We start from the raw sequence: 11,495 nt of genomic DNA on the forward strand, positions 1-11,495 counted from the left end.
ATATGATATTTTTCATTATTTTCATTGCTAGGATTGAAACATACACTGGTGCGCGTCGGTCCTAAACAAACGGTTTAAAACCACTTTCCGCGACGGCATTTGGAACCGTCGCCAAGTGAGTGTGGGCGATAGGGGGGTCCTTCCCACACGACCCAGAAATTGTCGGGGATAGGCCCTCGTGGGACCCAGGCTGGGGCCGTGTGCGATCGGGCGAGGCATGAAGACCCAATCATTTCCGTAGATATGTACATCCCACACGGTGAATCCCATAAATCATTTCCGTAGGTATGTACATCCCACATAGTGAATCCCAGAAATCATTTCCGTAGGTATGTACATCCCACACAGTGAATCCCATAAATCATTTCCATAGGTATGTACATCCCACACGGTGAATCCCAGAAATCATTTCCGTAGGTATGTTCATCCCACAAGGTGAATCCCAGAAATCATTTCCGTAGGTATGTACATCCCACACGGTGAATCCCAAAAAATCATTTCCGTAGGTATGTACATCCCACACAGTTCTTTGTGTGGAAACGTGTGTGCAAGGTGGCCTAACGCAAACAGTTCGCTGCCGGAAGCCGTGTGTGATTGTTAGTTGATCGAACACGCCTACTTTCTAGAAACCGTGCGGGTTGTTTGAGTTCATCGCCCACGATGCTGTCTGAGTAACCGTTTGCAATAGAAAACCCCAATAAGCAGGGTAATTAGCCTATTATTGATAATCCATGTACTAATCAAACTAATATTTCTTATAAAACACGCCAGATATTTCATATTCGTATAAAAGCAACCAGGATTTCATAATCGAATTACATCAGATAGCTTCCGCACTCAGTTACGCCATTACACAGCAGCACCAAGCTTCACATGCAGCATCAAAAACCTTTGGAAAGTAGCATCATACACGGTAAATAGACAGATGAATCTCATCTCGGAAACTGCAGAAGTGGAAGGCAAATATTGAGCCTTCAGTGATGTTGAATGTCCTTGCAACTTTAGGCCAGTGGCTATGGATAATTGCCCGCCCAACCTTCGTCCTCTTTAGCAAGACTTCAATATTGTACCGTGGGTGTTGAATGAATACCTTCCTCGCCTCTTGACCATGCAGGTGGTTTGAGAGGTAATCATCGGTGAACTGCTTTGAAAAGTACTGAAAACAAAGCTATGCATAAATCGCCATTGTAAATTTTGAAATGGCGCAAGGGGTAAAAACAAGGTAAAAGAGTTGGTACCGTCCTATAGTTGACTGATGTCTTCTTCATTGTGCAAACAAAGATCTTGCTGTTATTCATCACAAGTTTCTTCATCCTAACAATCTTTCTGAGTTTCTTGACTTGACTGATATTCATGGACATCTCATTTCCACATATGCAAAATGGGTCGAACAGTGGGTCTAAGCCTCTGACAGCAGGACCTACATGTGCAAGACCAAATTGTAAGAAACCTAAATATTAGAATGATTCCTGCAACTGCACAATAATGTGCTATGAGCCAAAGGACCCTGCTTGAACAAACCTCGATGGTAAACCGCAGTGTCTCCCATTGTTTCCCTACAACACACATAAGGAAGATCTTGATCAGGTTAACTGAGAGTTGTCATACTATCAGTAGAATATGTATTGAGTACAGCCAAATTCAATTGGTGTCACATGCATAACAATACAAAATTGTACCCACAGCAAATGAAAATCAAATTGCAGAACTGAACCAAATACTTAAATGGACAGCGGACCAAATGAACCAAAATAGTTAACTGAGCACGACATTGTAGAATAGAAACATGTACTAGAAGATAAGACAGTTAACAAAACAAAGAATTCTTGAAAACAGTACTATGAAATGTAGCAATTGTTGGACCAAAGTGTTAACTGAACATTACATTTCAGAGGACCAAACTGTTAATTGAACATCAGATTGCATATTAATATTACAAAGGACAAATCACTAGAAGGCACTGGCGGTGGCCTCGAGAAAACATCACGAACTGTATTTTAAAGTAGACAACCGTGCGGCGGTGTCGACGGTGGCCTCGAAGATGAGGTGCTCCTCCAAGATCTGGTGGTCGACACGCATGTCAGCCATAGCGACCTTGTTCACGCGTGCGGCTGCATGCTACTCAGCTCCATGTTATACTGCGTGTAAAATGGATGTGGGCGGCGCTTAATTGGAGGAGGGGGCAGTGATTTCGGTGGAAGGTGTCGCTCCGTTAGTCAGGGCATGTGGGACGGGAAAGGAGGAGGATGGTGTGGGTGGGGTGTGGATTACCTGACCATATCGACGAGGCCGCGCAGCAAGAAGAAGGGTCGGCGGCGAGGAGGTCGCGCAGCAAGAAGAAGGGTCACCGGTGAGGAGGCGGCGCTGCAAGAAGAAGGGTCGCCGGCGAGGAGGCCGCGCTAGAAGAAGGGTCGCCGGCGAGGAGGCGGCGCTGCAAGAAGAAGGGGCGCCGGCGAGGAGGCTGAGCTGCCAGTAAGCATCAGTGAAGGTTTAAACTTGGAAAGCAAGGAGGAATAGTGGAAATGTGGCTTTTGGTAGGAGGGAGGGGGCGGGGAGATAGACATTTCCGCGGTGGCAAAAATAATTCGCTCGGTGCCGCAAGAAACTGGCGCGCAAGTGTGGTTCAAGCGGGGGCGGTGGACTGTAGACGACGAAGCTTCCTGCGTAAGCCAGACAACACGGTGCGCCAATATATTTTATATCTCATCCCACACGATTCTTTCTAGTAAACTGTTTGTGGTATACCTGATTTTTTCATTATGTTTTGAAAGACAAAATGGTGTTGCGGAGGGAAAGGATGGTGTTTGAATTGCTAGAACATTTACGTACAGTGAACATGCAACTAGTACATGGGTGTCGTGTTTAAATTTGGAATTATTCCAGGTTCATTTGGCATTTTTATGCATTAATTGAGTTTTTGGCCATTTAATGTGCATAATTCAAATTTGAACTACAAGCACATGCTCCAATGCACCAAAGTTTGCTGAAAAATCACATGTGTGTCTTTGGGTGAATTTATAGGTCCCATGCAAGAAATGGGAATAAAATTCAAACATCTGGGTGTCGTGGCTCAGCCGGAATGACTGAGAAACTTGGTTTTTTAATTCCTGTAAATCCAAAACACGGCTGAAAATCATGAAACTTGGCATGGTGTCATGACATGGTACCAACATGCTGCAGTAAATTTTTTGGCCAAATTGGGACAAGCTTTGGTGTAAGCTTCTTGCAAACCGGAGCTTCCCTCAAGAAGGCTCCTAGTTCCGAGAGGAAACGTGTCACCTCCGTGTGCGAAACGACATACGTACACTGCCCTCTCCCGCCTTAATTTTTTTTACACAGGCAGATTAGACCAAATAGAAGTATCGTGCTAAATTTTGGAATTATTCCGTGTTCGTTTGGCCTTTTTTATACATTAATTGAGTTTCTTGGCATTTAATGTGCATAATTCAAATTTGAACTACAAGCACGTGCTCCAGTGCACCAAAGTTTGCTGAAAAATCACATGTGTGTCTTTGGGTGAATTTATAGGTCCCATGCAAAAGATGGGAGTGAAATTCAAACATCTGGGTGTCGTGGCTCGGCCGGAATGATTGAGAAACTTGGTCTTTTAATTCCTGTAAATCCAAAACACGGCTGAAAATCATGAAACTTGGCATGGTGTCATGACATGGCACCAACATGCTGCGGTAATTTTTTTGCCGAATTGGGACAAGCTTTGGTGTAAGCTTCTTGCAAACTGGAGCTTCCCTCAAGAAGGCTCCTGGTTCCGAGAGGGAACGTGTCACCTCCGTGTGCGAAACGACAGACGTACACTGCCTTCTCCCACCTTAATTTTTTTACACGGGCAAATTAAACCAAATAGAAGTATCATGCTAAAATTTGGAATTATTCCGTGTTCGTTTGGCCTTTTTTTATACATTAATTGAGTTTTTGGGCATTTAATGTGCATAATTCAAATTTGAACTACAAGTACGTGCTCCAGTGCACCATAGTTGTTTGAAAAATCACATGTGTGTCCTTGGGTAAATTTCTAGGTCCCATGCAAGAGATGGGAGTGAAATTCAAACATCTGGGCGTCATGGCTCGGCCGGAAATATTGAGAAACTTGGTTTTTTAATTCTTGTAATTCCAAAACATGCCTGAAAATCATGAAACTTGGCATGGTCTCATGTCATGGCACGAACATGTTGCGGTAATTTTATTGGCCGAATTGGGACAAGCTTTGGTGTAAGCTTCTTGCAAACCGGAGCTTCCCTCAAGAAGGGTCGTGGTTCCGAGAGGGAACGTGTCACCTCCGTGTGCGGAACGACATACGTACACTGCCTTCTCCCGCCTTAAATTTTTTGCACATCCAGATTAAAACAAATAGAAGTATCGTGCTAAATGTTAGAATTATTCCGTGTTCGTTTGGCCTTTTTTATACATTAATTGAGTTTCTGGGAATTTAATGTGCATAATTTAAATTTGAACTACAAGCACATGCTCCAGTGCACCATAGTTGTTTGAAAAATCACATGTGTGTCCTTGGGTGAATTTCTATGTCCCATGTAAGAGATGGGAGTGAAATTCAAACATCTGAGCGTCGCGGCTCGGCCGGAAATATTGAGAAACTTGGTTTTTTAATTCCTGTAATTCCAAAACACGCCTGAAAATTATGAAACTTGGCATGGTGTCATGACATGGCACCAACATGCTGCGGTAATATTTTCGGCCGAATTGGGACAAGCTTTGGTGTAAGCTTCTTGCAAACCGGAGGTTCCCCCAAGAAGGCTCGTGGTTCCGAGAGGGAACGTGTCACCTCCGTGTGCGAAACGACATACGTACACTGCCTTCTCCCGCCTTATTTTTTTTACACAGCCAAATTAGACCAAATAAAAGTACAGTGCTAAATTTTGGAATTATTACGGGGTCGTTTTTCCTTTTTTATACATTAATTGAGTTTCTGGGCATTTAATGTGCATAATTCAAATTTGAACTACAAGCACATGCTCCAGTGCACCAAAGTTGTTTGAAAAATCACATGTGTGTCCTTGGGTGAATTTCTAGGTCCCATGCAAGAGATGGGAGTGAAATTCAAACATCTGGGCGTCGTGACTCGGCCGGAAAGATTGAGAAACTTGGTTTTTTAATTCCTGTAATTCCAAAATACAGCTGAAAATCATGAAACTTGGCATGGTCTCATGACATGGCACCAACATGTTGTGGTAATATTTTTGGCCAAATTGGGACAAGCTTTGGTGTAAACTTCTTGCAAACCGGAGGTTCCCTCAAGAAGGCTCGTGGTTCCGAGAGGGAACGTGTCACCTCCGTGTGCGAAACGACATACGTACACTGCCTTCTCCCGCCTTATTTTTTTACACAGCCAAATTAGACCAAATAAAAGTACCGTGCTAAATTTTGGAATTATTACGGGATCGTTTTGCCTTTTTATACATTAATTGAGTTTCTGGGCATTTAATGTGCATAATTCAAATTTGAACTACAAGCACATGCTCCAGTGCACCAAAGTTGTTTGAAAAATCACATGTGTGTCCTTGGGTGAATTTCTAGGTCCCATGCAAGAGATGGGAGTGAAATTCAAACATCTGGGCGTCGTGACTCGGCCGGAAAGATTGAGAAACTTGATTTTTTTAATTCCTGTAATTCCAAAACACGGCTGAAAATCATGAAACTTGGCATGGTCTCATGACATGGCACCAACATCTTGTGGTAATATTTTTGGCCAAATTGGGACAAGCTTTGGTGTAAACTTCTTGCAAACCGGAGGTTCCCTCAAGAAGGCTCGTGGTTCCGAGAGGGAACGTGTCACCTCCGTGTGCGAAACGACATACGTACACTGCCTTCTCCCGCCTTATTTTTTTACACAGCCAGATTAAACCAAATAAAAGTACCGTGCTAAATTTTGGAATTATTACGGGGTCGTTTTGCCTTTTTTATACATTAATTGAGTTTCTGGGCATTTAATGTGCATAATTCAAATTTGAACTACAAGCACATGCTCCAGTGCACCAAAGTTGTTTGAAAAATCACATGTGTGTCCTTGGGTGAATTTCTAGGTCCCATGCAAGAGATGGGAGTGAAATTTAAACATCTGGGCGTCGTGACTCGGCCGGAAAGATTGAGAAACTTGGTTTTTTAATTCCTGTAATTCCAAAACACGGCTGAAAATCATGAAACTTGGCATGGTCTCATGACATGGCACCAACATGTTGTGGTAATATTTTTGGCCAAATTGGGACAAGCTTTGGTGTAAGCTTCTTGCAAACCGGAGGTTCCCTCAAGAAGGCTCGTGGTTCCGAGAGGGAACGTGTCACCTCCGTGTGCGAAACGACATACGTACACTGCCTTCTCCTGCCTTATTTTTTTACATAGCCAGATTAGACCAAATAGAAGTATCATGCTAAATTTTGGAATTATTCCAGGTTTGTTTGGCCTTTTTTATACATTAATTGAGTTTTTGGGCATTCAATGTGCATAATTCAAATTTGAACTGCAAGCACATGCTCCAGTGCACCAAAGTTGTTTGAAAAATCACATGTGTGTCCTTGGGTGAATTTTTAGGTCCCATGCAAGAGATGGGAGTGAAATTCAAACATCTGGGCGTCGTGGCTCGGCCCGAAATATTGATTAACTTAGTTTTTTAATTCCTGTAATTCCAAAACACGCCTGAAAATCATGAAACTTGGCATGGTCTCATGACATGGCACCAACCTGCTGTGGTAATTTTTCTGTCCGATTTGCGAAGGCCCACACATTAACAATCAACAAAGTCATTTTGGAACAAGTGATGTCACGTTACAGACCGGAAACACAAGTATTATTGAAACCGTGGGCGTTTGACTTACCAATTACGTGCGGCCACGTGTCCCTTTTTTTATTGGCTAGGAGGTGCCGTGCGGGGTAGCTATTTGAGTACAGGAGACGTGCGATCAGACCCCTGCGTGTGCTCATCTGGAGGAGAGCCCTTTGACCGCTACCCGCCGCGCACCTCCCTCCCAACATCTCCATTAATGGTGCCGAGCACCTGTTCTACGGCGTGGCTATATGTCTCACTGGACTGAGATTTAAGAGAGAAAAATGAAAATATGAAAAGAAAGTTTTGCATGGATCTTGATGTAAGATCCGGCGGACCTATATAGCATCGACTACGACTTATAGCAAGCATGATGAATATAAGGACGATGACAGTGGATAATAATTGTCTTACATATTTAGAAACATAATTAAAAAAAGCCACATGCGGCAACGCCAGATATACACAAGGGAAAAAGAAGAAGGAAGACAATGATCTGGCTCGCTGATCCCTACTTTCTTGATGCGTTGCTGCAGGCCGCGGGAACTAGTCTCCACGGCGAGTGGCGATGAGCTCTTTCTTGTCCTCAAGATGCTGCTTGAGAGCATCCACGGATTTCTCCACCAGCCTTCTCGCTCGGTGCGCAGCTTGTTATTCTCGTCCATAAGTTTCTCGACGATGACGCCGGTCCTCTTCAACAAGGCAGTGGTCTGCTCCTGCTGCTCCGCACTTCCGACAATCTTCACCCTCAGCAGGTCGCGCTCGGCCCGGAGCTTCGCATTGCTCTCATTTAGTTGCTGGATGACATCGGTAGACTGTTCAAATGAGGCTTGCAGGTCATCCTGCAACCTCGCCCACCTGGAGATCTGATCCATTTGCGTATGGACGAGGGCACACATGCGCCTGTAAGAGTCCTCGCCTGCCCGCGAGGCATTTTCCCAGGCCGCCGCGGCAAGGGAGGACATCTCTGCTGCTTCGCGGCGCGGCGGGACATCTCTTCTGCTTCTGCGGCGCGGCCGGACCAGTCTGCTGCATCGATGGCGCGGCGGGTCCTCCGTGCTACTTTGGCGGCGCGGAGGGACCTCTTTGCTGCTACGGCCGTGTGGCGGGACATGTTGGCTGCTATCGCGGCGAGGCGGGACATCTCTCGTGCTCCCGCTTCCAGGCTTGCCTCTCCCTGGTCGCAATATCTCGACCCAGAACTCACGCTGGCCATGGCGGACGCAAGGGAACGATGATGAATGACTTGTTTGTTTTTGACTTTTTGTGGATCAGGAGTTGAGGAGGAATGTGCAGTCATCTTGGAGTAGTAGTATTTATAACCGTGTAGTAATATGCTCCTAAGTGGGAAACCGTTTAGGTTTTGATCGGTGTGAACAGGATTGCAATTTGGAATGTGACGGGACGCATGCTCAAATTTACTGACGGTTATAAGTGCGGCACTATTTCCGAAAGGCGTAACGTGGGCACGTACGCCTTCTCGGCTGCGTACGTGGCGTTTGCACCATAGGGTGCACCGCAATAGGCAATGTCAGCACACGTCTTTTAATTAGAATGGGTGTGCCCTTCTAGCGCACACGTTGATCTATCTAACTATTTCAGTTTGTTGTGGCTAATCGCAAACGGTTCATCCATGTGAAGTGTATGCCATCAATCGCAGACACTTTGATCTGCCTTACCCGTTTCAGTTTTGTTGCCTAATCACAAACAGTTAATCCTTCTGAAGCGTATGCCCTCAATCACACACACCTTGATCTGGCTGACCGTTTCTTTTGTGTTTCCTAATCACAAACAGTTCATCCGAGTGAACCGTATGCTGTATATCGCACACACCTTCATCTGGCTGCCCATTTCTTTTGTGATGCCTAATCACAAACAGTTCATCCGAGTGAACCGTATGCTCTATATCGCACACGCCTTCATCAGGTTGCCCGTTTCTTTTGTTCCGCCTCATTGCAAATAGTTCGATGGACTGAAGTATGTCCTGGATTGCACACGCAACTAAAATCTGAACCGTGTTTGATGCATCCTCCATCGCAAACATTTTCACCTTTTTTGACGGTTTTTCATACAGCACCGTTTGCGATTATGGCATCGCACACAGTTTCTCGAAGGGTCTCTGATCGTAGTGTCGCGTTAGCAGCATCCTGCATTAGTGATAAAAGTAAAGAAGCAAAAACTCAAACTACTCTTTATTATATAACTCTCAACTCGATTACATAGATAGATAGATCACGAAACTAGCACTTGAAAATAGATCATACTAAACTTTTATTCAACTAAATCATGAAATAACTAAGGATCGGACTAAAATAGGTGAAGATAATAAAAGTGATGGTGATATGATACGATACCGGGGCACCTCCCCCAAGGCCATGGCCCGTACTGACTACCCCTTTGCACAAGATTGACGCATACAAGCAGTAACATTTCTACGAATATTTTGCACTGAATCTTCCAATTATAGCAAGTATTACATTATATCTAAGAAAATACCACCGATGATAAATTAATTTCTTTCTTTCTTGAGAAATTCAATTAATTAATATCCTTTTCCAGCATGACGAAGTTGAGAGTGTTTCTTTCCTAACAGATAGTTCCCACATGTATGTGGACATCCAATGGTCCCAAGCACCACGAGATTAGTGGGATCCTTTCTCATTAATTTTTGCATTAATGTTTTCAAACTCAAATGAAACATTTTTTGAGGGAACTCAAATGAAACATTGACGAAACTTTCTGAAACCAACTTTTCTTATTGATTTAACTTCCATGTGGCTTTGAGTGACTATCATTGTGGTTTCATTAGTTCATATAATTATACATGAGTTCATATGGCTTTCTCTAAGTTTTCAATGTGATTTCATTATTTCATATACTTTTTTGTAACTTAGTTTCATGTTAATTCGTATTAGCTCAAGTTTTACATGAGTGTGTGTCAAACCTCATCTTAATTTTTTTTTTGAAAACTAATTTAAACCTCAACAAAATCTGACTGAAACATCAACAAAAAACGGGTAGGGAAGGGGTGCTATTGTGCAAAAGCGGAAGGAGTTAACAATTGAAATGCTCCAAACGAAACGGACGTCATCTATAAACTGCGCAATTATGAAGATTGACCCAGGAATGCCGGGGGTGTTTCTTTCCTTACTCCATAGAATCGACAAAACTCCAGCACATATAAAGTTAATGTCAGCCTACTGCGCCCGAGGGTGCATTTCTTTTCGTGGGGCCAGGGAGGAGCCTTTTTGTGTAAAAGAGGAAAGGAAAAAACCTACCCAGGCCGCACGCCTACTTAACTAGAACCACGAGGCTCTCGTCACACAACAGAATTTGCTAACCCCTCCACAAGGCTGCTCTCTCCACAGGAGAACCCCCCACCTCCACCCCCTTTGCATTTGATGGTCCCCGGAAAGCTTCCCTCACCGACCTGCGATCGTGGGCAGAGCAAATCCTATGGAATCTTCAACCACAGAAGCCCGTCATCACACCGCGGCCACGTAAATCAAGGAAGGCCGTCGGCGGGACCTACTCCTCTCTCCCGTCGCTTTTCGCCGCGTCTGGGCCGAGGAGACGGTGGTCACGCTGGCCCCGTGGAGTCGTCGGCGCCGCATCAAGGTGTGAACACCGCCTCTGGCCAGCCGACGCTTCTGCAGCAAGTGAGGGGTAAGAAGCCAAGGGTGGCCGAGAAGGACGGCGGGGCCCAACTGGTCCCCACCGAAACCTTGTTACGAACCACACCGTGCGGTCAGGGTCTTAGGGCTCGGACGGTGGAGATCTTGGACACGGCGTACGGGCTGAAGGTGTCAGAGGAGAATCTGGACAAATTGTGCTACAAGAGGTATGTGCACAAAGTCATTTTGCGTGGTTGCGTTACATGTGGTTGCGTTACATGTCGGTACATCTCAAAGCACTCACTTCTTGTGAGATTCATGCAAATGTATGACCCACCTAGATGTATAGTACCACTATGTTTCTTGTATCTTTCTTTTTAGTCAAATTGGCATCAGCTTTATGTGCCTAAAATACACTTTTTGTGAGGGAAGGTACACATGCAGCTCTTTCCTCTTTCTCTCCACCCACAGAACAAATCCATAGACTTCATTTCATCATAGACAATTTATATCAACCATATCTTTTAAACTATAGACTCGTTTGTGAAACTTTTTATATATTCGGACTCCTGGCATCAAGAACTTTAGAACTAGACCAATTTTGGATACATTTCAAACACATTTACATTTTGACGTTTCACATTTCACATGTGAAATAAACCCATTTCACTAGAAAAAAATATGAAACAAACTTATTTCACTAGAAATATGTGAAAACAACTTTTTTCACATAAACCTATTTAACCCAAATATGAAACTGAAATGTTAACTTGTGAAACTAATTATTTGGAAATGGAAAAGATTTTATTTCAAAAGAGCAAAATATGTTATTTCAAAAATTTGCAATTGAAATATATGTGATTTTTGTGCAACAAGCGAGTGAAAAGTGAAATGCACCTTCTGAAAGTGAAAAAAAATGTGAAACTAAATCTCAACTTGTGAAATAGAAATTTTTGAAATGTGTAATGGTTTATTTTAAAAGAGTAAAATATGCTATTTCAATAATGTGAAATTGAAATAGATGTGATTTTTGCGAAATAACCCAGTGCAAAGTGAAATGTAGGTTCTGAAAGTTAAAAGTAATATGA

This window comes from Triticum aestivum, chromosome 4D (genome assembly GCF_018294505.1).
Source record: "Triticum aestivum cultivar Chinese Spring chromosome 4D, IWGSC CS RefSeq v2.1, whole genome shotgun sequence".
NCBI classification, from domain to species: Eukaryota; Viridiplantae; Streptophyta; class Magnoliopsida; order Poales; family Poaceae; genus Triticum; species Triticum aestivum.